Source organism: Phocoena sinus, chromosome 5, assembly GCF_008692025.1.
Source record: "Phocoena sinus isolate mPhoSin1 chromosome 5, mPhoSin1.pri, whole genome shotgun sequence".
NCBI lineage: Eukaryota > Metazoa > Chordata > Mammalia > Artiodactyla > Phocoenidae > Phocoena > Phocoena sinus.
Window position 1 is genome coordinate 22151349 of NC_045767.1, and position 21138 is coordinate 22172486.

Below are 21138 nucleotides of genomic sequence, written 5' to 3' on the forward strand. Positions count from 1 at the left end.
AAGAAAAAAAAGAAATGTTTAAATAAAAGTAAAGGCTAATAAAGAAAATTCCTACTTTACTATATGGATACAAATATTGAATACATAATTAAAATATTATATATATAATCATAAAATGATTAGAATAATGTTCTTAAAATATGAAAATGAAAACACAGTTCATCATTTAAATTTTCAAAACATATCAAGGTGACATCAATCGCTACCTACTTCAAGATTTCAATGGTCATATGATGGTTTCATGTTCTAAAGAAAACTAGAATCAACTTAGATCTCAGGCAGTGTTTTGAATAATACTAACTTTGCTACCAATACTATATTGCTGTTTACTAAACAGAGACTCTACAGAGACTCTATATTGTTATCTATGTTACAGAGAATCATATCATTTCTGCAAGAAAGTCAATAGATTTTATGTAAATTGATATGCGTTAAAACTCAGAAGAGGGCTTCCCTGGTGGCACAGTGGTTGACAGTCCGCCCGCCGATGCAGGGGACATGGGTTCGTGCCCCGGTCCGGGAGGATCCCACATGCCGCGGAGCGGCTGGGCCCGTGAGCCATGGCCGCTGAGCCTGTGCGTCCGGAGTCTGCGCTCCGCAACAGGAGAGGCCACAACAGTGAGAGGCCCGCGTACCACGAAAAAGAAAAAAAAAACTCAGGAGAAACATTAAATTGATAAACAAATCTTAATGAATTAGAGTAAATTTCCATACTATTCATGAACACATACTGCTGGCTAAAAGGACTTCAAAATGTTCAACTTCTAAAGTAAAAACAATCAAGTATTACTACCAAAGTTTAGTTTAATCAATTGAATTTCCTTTCTGCATTCATTCTTTCAACAAGTGTTTATTGAGCCATGTACTATGCCAGGCACTAGAACTGGCATTTTAATGAGGAAAGACAGACCATAATTCAGTGAATAATAAATTGTAGAGTGTTCTAGAAGAGTTATGCTCTGAGTGCTAATGGAAAAACAATTCAAGCAAAGGGGATCAGAAGTGTATATAATGGTAGATGGTTTGCACTTTTAAATAGAATAGTCTCAGAAACTGTAATTGAGAACGTTACCTTTGTACAAAGATTTGAAGGAGGTGAAGATGCCACTCTGGAGAAGGCACTTCTAGCAGAGTGAACAGCATGCGTGGCATACTGGAAGGTAGTAAGAAGCCCAGTGTGGCAGAATAAATATGAACAAAGAGGAGAATAGATGAAAAGGGTGGATGGGAAAGAGAGAGAGAGATCATGAAGGGCCTCAAAAGCCCTGTGTAAGGACTTTGGCTTTAAATTTAAACTCTAGATGAAAGCCATTGAGTTTCACTTCACAGCACAAAAACATGAGAGGACAGAACATTATAGGTCAGTTCAATTCCATTGATCAAATACCCACTAAGATAGCAAAGCACTGAGGAATAAAGAAGAAAGGCATTAGTCTTTACAGAATTCAAGTCAGGAGACTTTTGTTTGCAGCCCCACGTATTAGCTCATCACTTATTAGCTGTTTGGTCTTAGATAAGTTCTTGTCATCTCTGATTCATAGCTTCATCTATAAGATGGGGACAAGAATAACAGCCCTGTTTAACATAGGTTAAATGTTTCAAGAATTATAAAACACTACATTATGTTAGTTTTTTTCTTTTTGTTGTAACTCTGTGGATTACAACTTCCACTAAAGTGATCTAAATAATCCTAAAAACTTTCATACAAATTTTTAATAAATGTAGTTATGATTTTACAACATTAAGAAAGCTCTGTATCGGTAGTTAACTTGTGTTTTTAATGGAAGAATCCTTTGAAATGGTATTCTTTCAACAATCATTTAACTAGGCACCAGGTCTTACCCTGAACTGTGATAAGATACATGAAACAATCCCTACCGTAATGAGTTGTTTTGTGATGGGCACACACACAAATAGATAATTTTAAAATACTGTAGTTTCTGTTCCTGTGCAAGATGTCAAACTATATGTCCTCCTGGTTCCCTTTCTCCAACCCAACTCCAGAGATTATACAAAAGCAACAGATAGTATAAGGAGAAACAGGGAGAAACATTAAGTAACTGGCTTCCAGAATGTGAGGGAAACAGCAGTCAAGAGATAAAGAGGGCCAAGTGTTACAGACTGGGAAAGTCTTCTTAGTTGTGACCTTTTCCATTCTTCATATTGCTCTGGGCAGAGAATTCCCACCCCACACAATGCAATGAAACAGGAAAGCTCTGTTACCACCCCAGGGCCATCTGGAAGGTAAAGGAAATTATAACATCAGGTAAGCATGGGAGGAAGATGCAAAAGGGAGGAGATATGGGGATATATGTATACGTATAGCTGATTCACTTTGTTATACAGCAGAAACAAACACACCATTGTAAAGCAATTATACTCCAATAAAAATGTTAAAAAAAAAATCAGGTAAGCATCAGAGAACAGCTGGTTTGGGAAGTGGTAACAAGTGCAGACACCTGCAAGGCCCCTGCGTGTTCTATCCTCACCCTACTCCACAAATAGAACAGAGGATGGTAGGACCTGGAGAAGATCATGCCTTTAACCGAGTAAACAGGAAGTTCCTTTTGGAATCAACTCTTAAGCCATATCACCCCAAATCAAGCCTTTACGTCCCCACCTCTGCTCTCTGAAATTATCCAAAGAAACACAAATCAGAGCCTAATGCTTTCATTCTTCTCATCATGTAAATATTACTAGCTTATCACTTGGTACTCCCAGGAAAAAGATAACCAGATACTTGCAGAGTATGAGCATTATGAAAGAAAGGCAACAAACTGAACAATCTACACCACAGGAAACAGAATGAACAGACCAAAGGGAACACAAATTTAAAATAAACTTAATACGTATCCACCAATTGAATGAGTACATTTTTGAAACTGCTGAAATAAAAAACTCAAAGGATGAGTTAACTAGCAAAATGAATAGAAGGAAACATCATACTAATGAGCAGTAAGTCCAGGTCTAGAAATTCTCCTAAAAGTATTAAAAAAAACAGAGTGGAAAATATAAACATTTTCAAAAAGCTAAGATACACAGATGAAATCTAAAAGTGTCAAAAACTATCTAAAAGGATCCCTAGAAAGAAAGGGGAGAAAGTAAACAGAGTAGACACTTTTAGAAAGATTAAGATTTTTCCAGAATTAAAGGCTGAAAAACCCAGAAAGAAAAACAATAGATAACACAAAAATCCAAACATGATGTGAGGAAGAAAGGAAGTAGGATGAAAATTGTGAAACCTTGAGAGAGAGAGAGAGACAGAGAGAAAGAGACTGATTTTTCAAGCCCATTAATAGGCAAACAACAGAAAGAAAAAATAAATCTAAAACTAAACTTTTGAAAAGCTAATAAAAAGAAATCTTCACAAGCATGATTAAAGAAAAAGGAAAAGAGAAATATAACGTGAATAGGATTTTTTTTTTTTTTTTTTTTTTGTGGCACATGGGCCTCTCACTGTTGTGGCCTCTACCATTGCGGGGCGCAGGCTCCGGACGCACAGGCCCAGTGGCCATGGCTCACGGGCCTAGCCGCTCCACGGCATGTGGGATCTTCCCGGACCAGGGCACAAACCCGTGTCCCCTGCATTGGCAGGCAGACTCTCAACCACTGTGCCACCAGGGAAGCCCCGATGAATAGGATTGATAAAGGAGAAATGACCACATATAGATGAGCAACCAAAAGAAATACAAAAGAATACCACTTAAATCTTATGACAATAACTTTGAATATCTAAAGGAGCAGGTAATTTCATAGCAAAATTCAAATTACCAAAATTAACTCAAGTGAAGTAGAAAAATTTTTTTAAGACTACAAGAAAATGGAAAGGAGACAAAAGTTCTTCCATTGAAAATGCCATCTGGATCAGATGGATTCAAAGTTAAATTTTACCTAAACTTTAAAGAACTGTTAATTCTAATGTTAAAATACCGCAGGCCACATGAAAATAAAACACAAAGAACCCCAAATCATGTCATGAAGCTAACATAACCTTAATATCAAACCATGATAAACCTCAGACCAGTGTGACATGTGATTAAAGATGTAAAACTTATAAATAAAACACTAACAAACATAATCTATCACTGTGTCAAAAGAATAATGTACCATTAAAAAAATAATAAGGTTTATTCTAGGAATTTAAATGTGATTCTATATTTATTCTTTCAATAAATATTTGGGAAGCTGTGCAGAAAAGAGCTAACACAGCAATATTTATAACAGCTGAAAGGTGGAAAAACAACCCAAATGTTCAACTAAAGAATGAATAAAATACAGTGTGTGTGTGTGTGTGTGTATACACACACACAATGGAATATTATTCAGCCATAAAAAGAAACAAAGTACTTAAACATGCTACAACATAAACACTGAAAACATTTTGATAATTGAAAGTCAGTCACAAAAGACCACACACTGTAAGATTCCATTCATACAAAATGTCCAAAAGAGAGAAATCCAGAGACAGATAGTAGATAAGTGGTTGCTTAGACTGGAAAAGTGGGGGCTATGGAGAACGAGTGGGAACGGGCACAGAAAGTGATAGCTAAAGGGTACTCAGATTCCTTTTTTTTCCTTCCAGTTTTATTGAGATACAACTGTCACACGCACTGTGTAAGTTTAAGGTGTACAGCATAAAGATTTGACTTACATACATTATAAAATGATTATCACAATAAGTTTAGTGAACATCCATCATCAAATATAGATACACAATTAAAGAAGTAGGAAAAAATATTTTCCTTATGATGAGAACTCTTAGGATTTACTCTAACAACTTTCATGTATAACAAACAGCAGCGTTAATTCTATTTATCATGTTGTGCATTACATTGCTAGTTCTTAGTTATCTTATAACTAGGAGTTTGTACCTTTTGACAACCTTCATCCAGTTTCCCCACTCCACCCACCCCCTACCTCTGGTAACCAATCTGCTCTTTGCCTATTGAGTTTATGTTTGTTATTTTTGAAGTATAACTGACCTACAACATTATGTTAGTGCCTGTTACACAACAAAGCTATTTGGTATTTCTATACATTTCAAAAAAAAGTTACAATATGTCACCTTACAAAGATATTACATAGCTATTGACTATATTTCCGACATTGTACATTTCATACCCATGACTCATTTATTTTGCAAGTGGAAGTTGGTACCTCTTAAGCTCCCTCACTTACTTCTTTCCTTCCTCCAACCCTCTGCCCTCTAGGAACTACCTGTTCGTTCTCTACATCCATAACTCTGTTTGTTTTGCTATGTATGTTCATTTGTTTTTCAGAGTCCACATATAAGTGAAATCATACAGTACTTGTTTTTCTATGTCTGATTTATTTCACTTAGCATAATGTTCTCTAGGTCCATCCAAGTTGTCACAAATGGCAAGATTTCATTTTTTATGGCTGAATAATATCCCATTGTATGTATATAAATATATGTAACATCTCTTCTTTATCCATTCATCTACAATGGGCACTTGGGTTGCTTCCGTATCTTGGCTATTGTAAAGAATTCTGCAATAAACATAGGGGTGCATACATCTTTTCAAAATAGTGTTTTTGTTTTCTTCAGGAGTGGAATTGCTGGATCATATGGCAGTTCTTTTTTTCTTTCTTTTTTAGGCAGCTCTATTTTTAATTTCTTGAGGAATCTCCATATTACTTTCCACAGTGGCTGACCAAGTTACATCCTTACCAATAGTGCATGAGGGTTCCCTTCTCTCCACATCCTCACCAACACTTGTTATCTGTTGTCTTTTTTAATGACAGCTATTCTGAAAGGTGTGAGGTGATATCTCATTGTGCTTCTGATTTGCATTTCTCTGATGATTAGTGATGTTAAGCATCTTTTCATGTGCCTGTTGGCCATCTGTCTGTCTTCTCTGAAAAAATGTCTATCCATATCCTCTGCTCATTTTTTAATCAGGTTGTTTTTCAGATGTTGTATGAGTTCTTTGTATACTTTGGATATTAACCCTTATCAGATATATCATTTGCAAATATCTTCTCCCATTCAGGAGGTAGTCTTTTCCTTTTGTTGATAGTTTCCTTCACTGTGCAAAAGCTTTTTAGTTTGATGTAGTCTCATTTGTTTATTTTTACTTTTGTTTGCCTTACCTGTGGAGACATATCCCCCCAAATATTATTAAGACTGATGTCAAAGAGAGTATTCCCTATGTATTCCTCCAGAATTTATGCTTTCAGGTCTTATATTTAAATCTTTAATCCACTTTGAATTTATACTTGTGCATGGTGTAACAGATTAATCCAGTTTGATTCTTTTGCATGTAGCTGTCCAGTTTTCCCAGGACCATTTATTGAAGATGTTGTCTTTTCCCCTGTATATTCTTGTTTCCTTTGTTGTAGATCAATTGACAATATGAGTGTGGGTTCACTTATGGGCTATTTTGTTCCATTGATCTATGTGTCTGTTTTTCCACCAGTATCATACTGTTTTGATGACTGTAGCTGTGCAGTATAGTTTGAGGTAAGGGAACATGATATATCGAGCTTTGTTCTTCTTTCTCAAGAATGTTTCAGCTATTCAAGGTCTTTGTGCTTCTATACAAGTTTTAGAACTATTTGTTCTAGTTCTGTGAAAAATACCATTGGTATTTTGATAGGGATTGCGCTGAATATATAGAGTGCCTTGGGTAGTAGGATCATTTTAATAATATTAATTATTCCAGTGCATGAACACAGTGTATCTTTCCATCTGTTTGTATTGTCTTCAATTTATTTCATCAGTGACATAATTTTCCAAGTACAGGTCTTTTACCTCCATAGTTAGATCTATTCCTAGGTATTTTATTCTTTTGGATGCAATTGTAAATGGGACTGTTTCCTTAATTTCTCTTTCTGATAGTTCATTGTTAGTGTATAGAAATGCAACAAATTTCTCCATATTAATTTTGTATCCTGAAACTTTAATGAATTCTTTGATGTGCTCTAGTAGTTTTTGGTGGCATCTTGAGGATTTTCTATGTATAGTATCATTTCATCTGCAAACAGTGACAGTTTTACTTCTTCCTTTCCAATTTGCATTCCTTTTATTTTTTTTTCTCATCTGATTGCTGTGGCTAAGACTTCCAATACTATGTTGAATCAAAGTGGCAGGAGTAGGCATCCTTATCTTGTTCCTGATCTTAGAGGAAATGCTTTCAGCTTTTCACTGTTATGTGAAATGTTTTCTGTGGACTTGTCATACATAGCATTTATTATGTTGAGGTAGGTTCCTCTATACCCAAATTGTTGAGAAATTTTATAATGAATGGATATTGAATTTTGTCAAAAGCTTTATCTGCAGCTACTGAGACGAACATGTGATTTTTATTGTTCAATTTGCTAATGGGGAAATCACACTGATCTGCAGATACTGAACCATCCTTGCATCCCTGGGATAAATCCCAATTGACAATGACATGTGACCTTTTTAATGTATTGTTGAAATCAGTTTGCTTCTGTTTTGTTAAGGATTTTTGTGTCTATGTTCATCAGTGATATTGGTCAGTAATCTTTTTTTTTGCAATATCTTTGTCTGGTTTTGTTATCAGGGTGGTCCTGGCCTCGTAAAATGAGTTTGGAAGTGTTCCCCTCTCATCAATATTTTGAATAGTTTGAAAAGAATAGGTGTTAACTCTTCTTCATGTGTTTGGCAGAATTCACCTGAGGCCATTTGGTCCTGGACTTTCATTTTTTGGGAGTTGTTTAATTACTGATCCAATTTCTTTACCAGTAATTGGTCTGCTAATATTTTCTATTTTTTCCTGGTTCAGTCTTGGGAGGGTGTACATTTGTAGAAATTTATCCATTTCTTTTAGGCTGCCCATTTTATTGGTGTATAATTGTTCATAGTAATCTCTTAGGATCCTTTTTATTTCTGTGGTATCGATCGTAACTTCTTTTTAATTTCTGATTTTATTGATTTGGGTCCTCTCCTCTTTTTTCTTGATGATTCTGGCTATTGGTTTATTAGTTTTGTTTATCCTTTCAAAGTACCAGCTCTTAATTTTATTAATCTTTTCTAGTGCTTTTTTTTAAGTCTCTATTTCACTTATTTCTGCTCTGACCTTTATGACTTATTTCCTTCTACTAACTTTGGGTTTTGTTTGTTCTTCTTTCTTTAGTTCCTTTAGGTGTAGGGTTAGGTTGTTTGAGATTTTTCTTCTTTCCTGAGGTAAGCCTGTATCACAATAAACCCTTCTGAGAACTGTTTTTCCTGTGTCCCACAGGTTTTGGATTGTTGTGTTTTCATTTGTGTCTAGGTATTTTTAAATTTCCTCTTTGATTTCTTTAGTGATCCATTGGTTGTTTAGCCTCCACATGTTTGTGTTTTTTTGTAGTTTTTTTCTTGTAGTTGATTTCTAGTCTCACAGAGTTGTGGTCAGAAAAGATGGTTGATATGATTTCAATTTTCTTAAATCTACCACAGCTTATTTTATGGCCTAGCATGTGATCTATCCTGAAGAATGTTCTGTGTGCTCTTGAAATAGCTCTAATGACCAGAAGGGAGTGTGCTGTTGTGGTGGGCTGACTATTGTAGGCAGTCTAGTAGGCATGGCTGGCTGCCATTTCTGGTTGACTGCCAGGCATGTTTTGTGTGGAGACTGCCAGCTGCTGGTGGGTGGGGCCAGTTCACAAGGCTGCTGGCTGTGGGGCTGGGGTGGAGGTGGTCCTGTAACTATTGCTGCCCCACTGGTGGGAGGAACCAGGTTTTGGAGTGGGTCGCTGCAAGAGTGGGGGTCTTCATTCTAGAGTCAGCCTGCTGGTGGATGGGTCTAATTCCTGACACAGCTGTCTGCAGGGTCCATGGTGTCCCAAAGCTGTTGCTAGCCCACTGGTGAGTGGAGCTGGATCCTGGGGCAGCTGGCTGAGGGGTCCAACGTGTCTCCAATCTGGCGGCGAGCTGCTGGTGGGGTGAGGCCAGGCCTAGCAGATCCCAGGTTAGCGCAAGCTCACTGGAGGACAGAGCTGACTTCCCAGGTCTCTGGCTGCAGGGCCCTAGGGGATCTTGGAACTGGTGTGGGCATGCTGGTGAGCAGAGCCCGTTCCTGACACAGCTGGCTGTGGGGTCTGGTGTATCCCAAAGCTAATGTTAGCCTACCAGTGGGTGGGGCCAGATCCCAAGGTGGCTGGCTGAGGGGCTGTGTTGGTCCTGGGGCTGGTGTCTGCCCACAGATGGGTGGGGACAGGGCCCAGGGGTTCCCAGGCCTGGTTCCTGCCCAGTGACTAGTAGGTAAGTGCGGATCCTGGAGCTAGTGCTGCCCCACTGGTGAGCGGAGCCAGGTCCTGGGGCCTGGCTACAGGTTCCTGGAGCTGGTGTTTTGGCCTGCTGGTGGGTGGGACTGAGGCCCAGGGGATCCCAGGGTTAGTGCTGGCCCACTCTTGGGTGGAGTTCTAAGATCCCTGGCTGTGGGGTCCTGGGGCTAGTGCCAGCACACCAGTATGTGGAGCTGGGTCCTACAGTGGCTGTGGGCTCATAAGATCTTAGAGCAGCAATCCTGCTGGTGGGTAGGGCTGAGCCTCAGGCCACCTAGTTTCTTGGCCTGAGGCATCCTAGTATTTGTGCTGACAGGCCAGTGGGCCTGGCCGGGTGCCAGCACTAATAAGCTAGAGAAAAGAGTCCAAAATGATGCTTGCCAGCACCAATGTCCATGTGGTAGAATGAGCTCCCAAAAATGGTGCCACCACTGTCTATGGCCAGGACGAGCCCCAGCTGCCTTCTGTCTCTCCAGGAACACCTCCAAGATCAGCAACTCAGACTGACCCAGGGTCCTTTTTAAATTACTGCTTACCGTGGGTCCTAGAACATGTAAGATTTTGTATGTACCCTTTAGGAATGGAGGCTCTATTTCCCACAGCCCTCTGGCTCTCTAGAAAGTAAGCACCACTGGCCTTCAAAGTCAAATGTTCTGGGGTCTCATCTTCCCAGTGCAGGACCCCCAGGCTGCGGAGCTCGATGTGGGGTATGGACCACTCACTCCTTGGGGAGAACCTCTGCAGTTGTAGCTATCCTCCCATTTGTGGGTGTCTAACCTGGGGTTATGGGTCTTTACTATACTGCATCTCCACCCTCTTACCTGTCTCGTGTATATCTTTAGTTGTAGAAGGTATTTTCTGCTAGCCTTCTGGTTTTACTCACCAATCGTTTCTCTGTAAATATTTGTAACTTTGGTGTATTCATGGGAAGAGGTGAGCTCAGGGTCTTCTTACTCTGCAACCCTTGGCCACTCCCCCAGTATCATACTGTTTTGATTACTACAGCTTTGTAGTACAGTTTGAAATCAGGAAGTGTGATGCCTCCAGTTTTGTTTTTCTCTCTTAGGATAGCTTTGGGTCTTTTGTGTTTCCCTACAAATTTTAGAAGTGGTTTTTCTCTTTCTGTGAAAAATACCATGGGAATTTTATAGGAAATGTGCTGTATTTATAGATGGCTTTTGGTAGTATAGACATTTTAACAATATTAATTCTGCCAATCCACGAACATGGGGTATTTCCATTTCTTTGTTTGGCTTCGATTTCTTTCATCAACATCTTATAGTTTTTAGTGTACAGATCTTTTACTTCCTTGGTGAAATTTATTCTTAAGTATTTTATTGTTTTCAATGCTATTATAAATGGGACTGTTTTAGTTCTTTCTTTTTCAGACAATTCATTGTTAGTGCATAGAAATGTAACAAATTTCTGTATGTTGATTTTGTATCCTGCAACTTTACTGAATTTATTTTTTAGTCCTAAAAGTTTTTTGGTGGTTTTTAGAATTTCCTATATACAATATCGTGTCATCTGTAAACAGAGAAACTTTACTTTTTTCTCTCTGATGCAGATGTCTTTTATTTTTTTTTCTCACCTAACTGCCCTGTCTATAACTTCCAGTATTATGTGGAATAGGAGTGGTGAAAGTGGGCACCCTCATCTTCCTGATCTTAGAGAAAAAGCTTTGGAGTTGAGTCTGATGTTAGCTGTGGGCTTAAAAATATGGCCTTTATTATGTTGAAGTATGTTCCCTCTACGCCCACTTTGTTGAGAACTTTTATATTGAAAGTAAGTTGAACTTCGCTAAATGCTGTTTCTGCATCTATTGAGATACTCATATGATTTTTAACTTTCCTTCTATTAATGTGGTATATCACACTTACTGATTGTGCAAATGTTGAGCCACCCCTGCATCTCAGGGATCAATCCCACTTGATCATGGTGATGGATCCTTTTAATGTGCTACTGAATTTGGTTTGCTAATATTTTATTGAGAATTTTTGTATCTATATTCATCAGCAATAGTGGTCTATTGTTTTCTTCTCTTATAGTGTCCTTATTTACCTTTGGAATCAGTGTAAAGCTGGCCTTGTAAATGAGTTTGGAAGTATTCCCTCCTCTTCAATTAATTGGAAAAGTTTGAGAAGGATTGACAATTTTATCTTACGCAAGTATTTCAAACTTATGATTTAAAATTTTGAATTTGAACTTGAAAATGTGCCAGGAGTTTGAAAGGGAAATAAAAAGAAAAAAGAGAGAAAGAAAATCACTGCTGCTTTCTTATGAATCAGTATTTTACCAGTAATAAGTTAACCCCAAAAAGCAAGACTCCAGGGCTTCTTTCCTTCGTTACCCTAGATACTAACTCCATTTTCTTCCCCCAAATTTTAAGCCCAGTATCTTAAATAATTAGGAAATCTACAGCACACTAAAGTCTTTAGTTGAGGTAAATTTCCTTCCCTATTTTTAAAACGGAGAGGACTAGGCTACATAGAATTTATTCAAATTCTAACAAACAGTGATTTGATTAGGCTACTAGAACAGTCTAGGTAAATGGTAATAATAGCTTAAATTGAACTCATTTTATGGTTAAATTGTGTGTTCCCACACACACACACCAAGAAAAAAAAAAAGATATTTTGAAGACCTAACCTCTAGAACCTCTGGACATGACCTCATTTGGAAACACGGTTTTTGCAGATATAATTAGATTACAAAGAGGTCATCAGGATGAGGCCTAATCCAATAGACTTGCAGAAGTCATTAGAAGAAGAGACACACACACACAGAGAATACCATGTGAAGATGACAGGCAGAGGTTAGAATGATACAGCTACAAGTCAAGGAAAACTAAGAATTGAGAGCCACCACTGGAAGCTAGAAAGCGGCAAGGAAGGATTCTATGCAGAGCCCTGAGAAGGAACCAATCCTGCCAACACCTTGATTTTGCACTTCCAGCCTCCAGAACTGTGAGAGAATAAATTTCTATTGTTTTAAGCCATCTCGTTTGTGGTAATTTGTGACAGGAACCCTAGGAGACTAACACAATAGCTGATAAAGCCATGAGGCTCCTTTATTTGTTCTTTTCAGTATATTGGGTTTTGATTATAAAATAGTATTTGTTTTTTATATAGATATCTAAAATACATATAAATACTGCATAAAGGAAATTAGAAATACCTACAGTCTAGGTATAGTAGGATAGAATAGTAGTAGTATAGTAGTACAGAATCACTGTTAATAAAGCAATTGAAATTATTCTTAATAGTACCCTGGCCCAGCCATCAAACTGTAAAGTGAAATTTCATTTTAATATCTTTTCACAAATAAGCAATACAGCTACTCAAGGACACACTTAAGACTTTTCACTGATATATTACAACTGTTCATCTTATTAGTAAAAGTATTTAAGGCTTTATTTTAGATAACTAGATTGCAAGCTATCTATAGGTATACAGATACATATACCTATATATAAATATGTAGCAAGTTAAAGCAATAAAAAAAATCTCATTCGTTATAGAGGTATCTCATTTTTATAAAGTTAAAGGATTACAGTAAGAAAGACAACCGAAGAATAGATGTCCTTTGATAGAGAAAACCACTGTCATTCTACAAATAGAGGAACTGGAGAAGACTATACTAGAAAATTTATCAAACAAACACAGAAAATAAAACTAAAGTAATAAGGACAATCTATGCCACCACCACCAAAAACAGCAAATTTTAAGTAATTTTCAATGTTTTGTATTTTCTTTGCTCAGTTTCTTTGTGTACAATAAAGAACTGTGCTTTATTTCTTCTGGCTTTTACTAATCACAGGTTTTCACTGGTAACTAATTAGAGAAAAACAAGAGTGCATGTGTATCCAGGACACAGAGTATGAACATTAAAGGCAATGGCTTATGGCAATCTGCTTTAAGACATCATGTTCAGAAGAAAAGCATGCCAAAGCAGGCATAACCTAACATTCCTTTGCCTTGACAAAGCCCCAAACTGAACTCTGGCTTTACCTATATCTTCTTCCCCATCTTAGCTGATAGTAACTTCATCATTCCAGTTGCTCAGAAGAAATATCTTGGTATCATCTTTGACTCCTCTTTCTTGCATATCTCAGTCAGAATGTGACCAATTCTCACCACCTCCACTTCTACTATTCTGGTCTTAGCCATCATCAGCTCTTCCCAGGACTGCCAGAACAGACTCCTAACTATCTCCTAGCTTCTGCCCTTACCCATTACAGTCTATCCCCAAGATTAGACCAAGAAATCCTTCTAAAATTAAATCATAATGTCATCCCTCTGCTCAAAACCTTGTAATGGGTCCTTATTAATTCAGATTAAAAACCAAAAAGTCTCTATAATGGCCTGCAAAGTAAAAAACCTGCTAAAAGTAAAAAACACTTTATTCTATACTCTCATACCACTTCTGAGCCCAGATGTGTGGGTTTTTACACAACAAGCAATTCTCTAATTCTCAGCAGAAATCACAATTTAACTCCATTTGACATTACCAGAGTTAGGGTCGGATTCCACAAGGCAAGGGCTCAGTCCCACTAGACTGACCCCCCCCCCCGACTTCAGACACCAACCACAAGTTCCAAGTTGTCATCTGTACTTCTGATCAATAACCAATAAGTTAGGGGTTCCCACTGACCTCTTCCATGGATTCAATTCACTTGCTAGCACAGCTCTGGAAAATAGCTTACTTGAGTAGATTTCAAGTTTATTATAAAAGGATACAACTCAGGAACAGCCAGATGGAAGACCCGCATAGGGCAAAGTATGTGGGAAGGGGAGCTTCCATGCCCTCTCAACAAACGCCACCCTCCCAGCACCTCCACAAGTTCCCCAACTCAAAAGCTCCCTGAACCCCTTCAGTTAGGACTTTTTATGGAGGCTTCATTATGTAGGCATGCTTGATTAAAGGGGGGGCTGAAAGTTCCAATCCTCTAATCACATGGTTGGTGTCCAGGCAGTAAGTTCCCACTTTGAGGCTAACCTCCAGCCACCAGTCATCTCATTAGCACACAGAAAACATTTATCACTTTGTAGATTCCAAGAGTTTTAGGAGTTGTGTGCCAGGAAACAGCCAGATACCAAATATATATTTATTACGTCACACCTGTCCATCTTCTCACCTCTAACTTCATCTCTAACTACTTTCCCTTTACATTCTCCTTTTCAGCTTCATGGGCCACCATGAAAACTCCCGCTCTAAAGCCCTTACACTATCTATTCCTCTGCCTGGAATACACTTGCCCTTGATACCCACAGGGCTTCTCCTTGGCTCACTGCATGATTGCTGTGCTCAAAAATCACCTTCTTTATGAGGCCTATACTTATTTAAAATTGCAACCCACTCCACATTCCCAATTCCCCTTTCCCTGCTCTATATTTTTTCTCCTTGGCATTCTTTGCCAACTAATATAGTATACGATTCATTGTTTTTATTATTGTTTCTCCTCCCAATCCTCTTAGAATATAAAGTGAATTCCAAGCATCTAGAACAATGCATAGTACATGGTAGGTAGTTATTAAATACTTATTGAATGAAGCTCAGGAAATAAAGTGAAACCTCAATCAATAAACCCTCTGAAATCAACAAAGATGACCTACGCACTAAGGGTACAGGACAGTTTCCTATCACCTCGCAGCTAGGTTAGTGTCAGTACTATACTGACAAGGAGGTAAGATTATCTCAGGCCTATACAGCAGTACCTATGGGAGGAAAAATCTTCCAGGGTTCAAACAGCCTGCTCACCTAAAAACAGGGAGGGCCATCATTAGAGGGGCAGAAGTTTATTATGCAGGCTGAGAAGTTTAGAAGAAGCCAAAGCACAAAGTACCTGGTAAACAAACAATGCCCTGATGGGTTCCTGACAAGGATGGAATCCATGTTTTGATACTAACCTCATGAGTCTCAATTATTCTACCTCTGAAAAGCTTCCGCCAACAAAGCTCATTACTCAACTACTCAATCATTAAAAGCAGATGAGTTCCATCATCTGTAATCATAACCTATATAAAAAGGTTCATAGAATTATTATAAGAATCATCAACCATGTATAAAATACCTAATAAATGCCCAAAACATAGCAGGTACTCGGTAAAGGCAAGCTAATTATAATGACATCAAAACCACAATCTTTGATATAAAATGATTTTTTAACAATATAAATACACATTTGAAGAAAAAGTAAAAGCTGTATTATGATATTTTATACCCCATTTTATTATTTCTCCATTTCCTTAAACTGACATATCAATCTTGACTAAAGCCTTAATCCAGATTAGTGGCATCAGATAAACTGTACAATAAAGTATTAATTTCTAAATTTTAAAATCTATTAATAAGTCATTCTTAAGTAGAAAAAAGCACATTCATTTATAGAACTATCCTACTTTAAGAAAACTTAAAATATGAAAAATTCTAATTTACAAAAAAATGTTTGGGAATGCTTCATTTTACAAGTGGATTCACCATAGTATTATTTTAAACATTCATTTACAAGCTGTTTGGGCTAGAGAAAGAGAAATAAGTTACAATATTAGAAGGCAATGCATCAGAAATAAAGGGAAAGCAACTCTGAAATAACAACGTAAGCAACAGAGAAGATTTAATTTAGAAAAATACAACCTACGTACAACTTTTCAGAAAAATAATTCAAAACTTCCTTAATGATGATTTTAATTCATAAATAACACGACAATCCATCCAGCCATAAACAATAACTAGAGCACCCAAAATGCCCCTTGACATTGCTCACATCATGTCTCTGAGTCGTAAGAATGCTCCCCGCACCTGCATTACCAACCCTTGTGCTGTCCATCCAGTATTCTCCTTACACTTAAGATGCAATACACATATCATCTTCATTCCCTTAGTTTTTCCCTCTTCCCTCTATAAATCTTTAACAATGAGATGTAAAAAATACAGTGGTAACCAAAAATGAAGATAATTCACAGGTGTGGCATAGATGACTGGGAAGCTGGAAGAGAAGGGAAGCAGCACGTTGCAAAAGCAAGGGTGTAAGAAAAAGACTGTTTTACCTTTGTAAACTCAATGCAGTTGGGGGAGGGCTGGGAATAGCCAAAGACAAGGCTTAGGAAAGGTAGAACTCTTATTTCTGACTACTTCAACATTGTCTTATTAATTTTCCAATCTCTAGTGCCTAGCATACAACAATAGGTCAATAAATATTTACTGAATAAATTTGCTAGCTTGGAAAAAAATCACAAAAAGTAAAAAAAAAAAACCTTCCAAATTCCAAAGGAAAAGTATTTCTTCAAACTGCTTTTTGCATGTCAATATTTGTAAAAAATAGAAGACTAAAAGACTAATGTAATTATTTCCAAGTTAATTCAAAAATACCACAACAGCTCAGATAACTGACTTTATTCATTAAAACAGCTAAGATATTGAAATATGATTTATGTTGTATAACATTTTATTTTCTGATGAATTTCAAATATATGAAGCAACTTTTCTGAAGTGACTCATCTAAAACAAAATTTCTTCAACCATATGCAATGTTTTGTGGCACTCTGGGGTATGTCATAGACACCTTTGATGGCCTAATGAAGCCTATGGACGCCTCAGAATAATGTTTGTAAAGCACAAAATAAAATTCATGGGACTAAAATTAAAAAGGAAGAAAAAAAAAAGAATGTATATGATTCCAAAGAAAACCAATTACATTAAAATTCAGTCCTAACCACAGACCACAGTTCTAATCATGTACCCTTAGTTTACAAAAGAACTGCTGATAGAGGATATGGATTAACTTGGAAAAGCAAAGAACAAATACTTTTGCCTAAATATTCTATATATGTAGTATTCCTATTATTTAAAGAAAATAACTAGCCAAGATTAGGATATTAAATAGTTATTTAAAGTTTAAATAACCTCTGAAAATTTTATCTGTGGTAGAACGTTCCTTGTTACTATTGTGTGCATATACTGTAATGCAAAATTTTCTAAAATCGTTACATCTGTACAAAATTAATAATACACTAATGCTACATATGTATCATCACTAATTTGTAGCTATCTCTCCAAATATGACATAAATTAGCACACTTCCTCCTTTAATCCAAGAGCTCATGAGCAACAGTAGGCTATACTGACAATCTTTTGAGCCCAAACACATCTAGCACACCCTGTGTTCAAAACACTTCCATGTGAAATATCTAAATTACCTTACTGTAGCGTGCCTTAGGGCTTATAATTAAGAAAAACCTTATAGTTAAAGCTGTCAAATACCAAGATCTGCTAAGTATTTTAGTAACTAAACATCCTTGTAGGATAGCTCAATCTACCACTTTATAGATTTCAAACATATTTTTGGAAAATTGTAGGGTAAAAAATGTCTTTTCTAGCATGATAGGTGAGTTCCAAACAGTACCAGCAGGGAAAATAACTGTGATTTTGACTTTTGAATGTGTACACTACCTTAAAACAGAATTTTCATCTTTAAACTCTTTGTCTTGCTAAAACAAACTCCTAAACCATGATCCCAAAATTGTATTTGATACTATACAGTTTAAAATAAACATGACAGGGCTTCCCTGGTGGCGCAGTGATTGAGAGTCTGCCTGCCGATGCAGGGGACACGGGTTCGTGCCCCGGTCCAAGAAGATCCCACATGCTTGCGTACCGCAAAAAAAAAAAAAAAAAAAAAAAACATGACACTAAATAATAGAAAAGATCTTGACCCACAGTACATACTAAAACCATAAGTTTTGTGATTTCTTTTTTTTAAGAAAAAGAAAACTAGGAGAAAAATGGTGCCCTTCCACCATTAAAATTGCTTTCCTTGTAAAAACTACTTTTTTGTATCTTCTAAAGAAAATAATATTAATGAATGACTATTGGTGTCAAGTTCCATGAACTATATGCAATCTACATACATTTATAAAAGGGTTTTTTTAGTTAATAGGGAAAAGGAAAGATCTGTTCTTGGTTGCTTATTTTTCACACTGTAGTAAAAAATACACTACCAGTGAGTTGAGTTGAATAAATCACCATCATGATTTATCACCAGTAATCATGAACCTAAACAAATTGTCCAAAGAGCTCATTTTAAAAAAGTCTAAAATGTAAAATAAAAACAAAAACCTTGTTTTTTTCAGAACATAATTAACTCCTACCTACAGTGAGTTTGTCTATTTGGAATTATGACAATGGTAGATAAATCATATATTCTGATTTTGCAAAATAAGTTTCATTTGTTTTAGTTTCTCTTTACAAGATTAAGGATTTATGCCTAGACCATCATCATGGAACTGAAAAGACATAGAAAATTAAACTAACAAGAAGTGTTAACTTAGCCAAAAGTTCATTTCAATCAGAATTTTGTTAGCAATTTCTCCTCCTTTTAAATATTGAGAATTAGCAATGCTTTCCTTTAAAGAACAGAAAAGTGAATCAGACCCTAATCACAAAGACCCTGCTAAATTTAAACATCCCTCAGAAATAGCCTTGAAAACTCCTTGCAAAAAAATACATATTTTTTTCCAGATGAGAAAACATTTGGCAACTCTGCTATCTAACAAATAAAGCCTTGCAGTACATTTTGCAAGCATTAATCAGGCTTCGCATTGATAAAGAAAACCTTGTAGCAGGATAACAAAACCTCAGAGCACGCTCAGATTGCAGGCTTTAGAAACGGAGGGTATTACACCTGTGCAAGTACTTCCTGTTCTCCAACGATGTTTAAAAGTAGTTTGGTAAACGTCCCATAAGTCGCCATTTAGAAACTAAACATTAACTTTCTAAATTACCACCACCACCCAGAAACCACCAGCCCAAAGATTCTCACGAATCATCTCTTCTCCAAAGAGGGCAACATAACTACCAGGACCCCTTTCAAAAGCTGTTGCTCGGGAGAGGCAGTGGCTTGAAAAGTGAGGGGCAGGCGCCAGGTAAGCGTAATATTCATAATCGCAATGCAGTAAACGACCCAGCAGGATCCCAGGTTCTGCCCCTGGCCAGCCCTCAAACACAGCAGCAACTAACAACCACGACCCAATAAGTACAGCACCTCCTCCCTTCGCGCGCGCCTCCAGCCTGGCCAAAGGCATCTCCGCCAGATCCCGGACGCGGCGGGAAGGAGGCGGGGAAGCTGCGTGACCTCGGGCGCTAGAACCCGGGCAAAGACCCCTGAGTCTGCCCCGAGGAGGGTGGGGTGGGGGAGGAGGTCGCGGGACTGCGAGGGGAGAGACGAGGCCTGGGACTGGAATGAGGGTCTCCGAGTCAGGCCCATGGGGGTAGCAGGTCGTCGGACCTCCATCCAGGGACTAGTTTTGGGGACTTACCTTGAGCTCTGCCCTTTTAGTGAGGGGAGCGTGCGGCTCAGGTAGAGAAATACGGGCCTTCTACCTCCCGCTGGCCCAGCTCCGCCTCAAGCTGACAACAGGCTGACACACCAACAGCTGCCACCGTAACCGGGGCTCACCGAGAACTAGAGCAGAGGAGACTGCTCTCCGCCGTCCAAAGCGCGATCCTGCGCACGGAGCATGCGCACACGCCTCAACACTGCCAGTCAGGGCAGTGACACCTGCGATCAACAGGTCCTGGGAGCCCCGCCCCAATCCCCGCCTCGCCCCCCCCCCGCCTCCTCGGAGCGGGCCCCGCCTTCATGCTCAACGAGCTGGCCCCGCCCCCGCACGCGATTTCCCGACTTTCGGGACCTGCCGAACTGTGTTCCCGCGGGGGTTCGTTGGGGCGCGCGATCCAGTTGACTTACTCGGAGGCGCAAGATCCCGCGAGAGCAGGAGTTTGACCATTTTTCCTAAGGCGGGAGCGGAGCGCTGTGGCTTAGCTGTTGGAGAAAGGTGGCTGCAGGTTGGTCTGTGTGGTGTAGAGGGGAGGAAGGGATAGCTCCTCAGGTGGAGGTGATTATTCCGATACTCTTGGTCGTTTGTTTATTCAGTATTTTCTAAGCTCAGGGACGCGGATCCACCAAGGACTGGGCTTTAAGTTAGGAGTTGTTACCTCAGAGAAAACCTGTACTGCCTGGCCTCGAAACCCTTACGAATACTCAGTTCTCTTTAGCATCTGTTTGCAGTTAAATGACTTCCATTGGTATGAGTGTATATCCCCCAGCTGGTTGTTTCGTGACTATTAATAAATTGAAAGACTTAATAAACACGTTGACCCGGTTAATGGTTAATTGTGGTGAGAAAAATGTGTCTGCCTCCTTACTGTGCTTTCAACAGGTTTTAAGTTGCAAGCTAATGCTTGGGGAATGGGCTAAACTTTGTTTTAGAATAACTTGTTTCTTAGGAACAGTAGTAAATGAAAAACCCACTGTCTACAGATCCCTCTCAATAAGTAGTAAGGTTTTGGAACTCATGTCAAAGCTGTTGCAGATACAACAGAGAGATTATAAAAACTGATTTAACTAAACTCGTAGGTAACTCTAAACGTTTATTTGAAGAAACAGAACGAAGAAACGTTTTAGGTCGGTATAAGCGAAGAGTACCTGGGACTGAATCAATGAGAATTTACTGAACATTTAATGTTCCCTTCACTGAATTGAGCACTCAAGAAAATAAAATGAAATTTCAGACATGGTTCTTGCCTTCAGGAAATTTAAAACGTTTGGAGCATGAGGGAAAAAATACTCTACATTTAAAAAATAGCACCATTAATTCTACCCTTGGTTTCCTTAGTGCCACTTTCTCCTGCTTCTGCAACTACCTCTTTGATGCACTTTAAATATTTTTCTTCTTATGTGTGCCCTCTGTGTTTCCAAACTATCCATTTTCTTTTGTTGTTAGTCCTCGTCTCCTTGAGCAATCTCTTCCCCCTGATGGACTTACCTACTAAGTATCCTGGGCACCATGGACTCCCAAATGTATATCTTCAGGTTAGACACTT

General features: G+C 38.3%; 1 protein-coding gene and 1 long non-coding RNA gene across 7 annotated transcripts in view; one reads left to right on the top strand and one right to left on the bottom strand.

Moving 5' to 3' along the window:
• Positions 1-19845, bottom strand: part of USP53 (ubiquitin specific peptidase 53) — a 64871-nt gene extending 45026 nt beyond the window's left edge. Inside the window, exon 1 of the mRNA XM_032633203.1 lies at positions 19572-19845. The gene's annotated coding sequence lies outside the window, so the exon portion shown is untranslated. The remainder of the gene's footprint in view (positions 1-19571) is intronic.
• A 133-nt stretch (positions 19846-19978) lies between these two features.
• The window catches only part of LOC116753884, a 289521-nt gene continuing 288361 nt past the window's right edge, over positions 19979-21138 (top strand). For all 6 annotated transcript variants that reach the window (XR_004349903.1, XR_004349905.1, XR_004349907.1 and 3 more), the window contains exon 1: positions 19979-20100. This is a non-coding gene — a long non-coding RNA (uncharacterized LOC116753884). The remainder of the gene's footprint in view (positions 20101-21138) is intronic.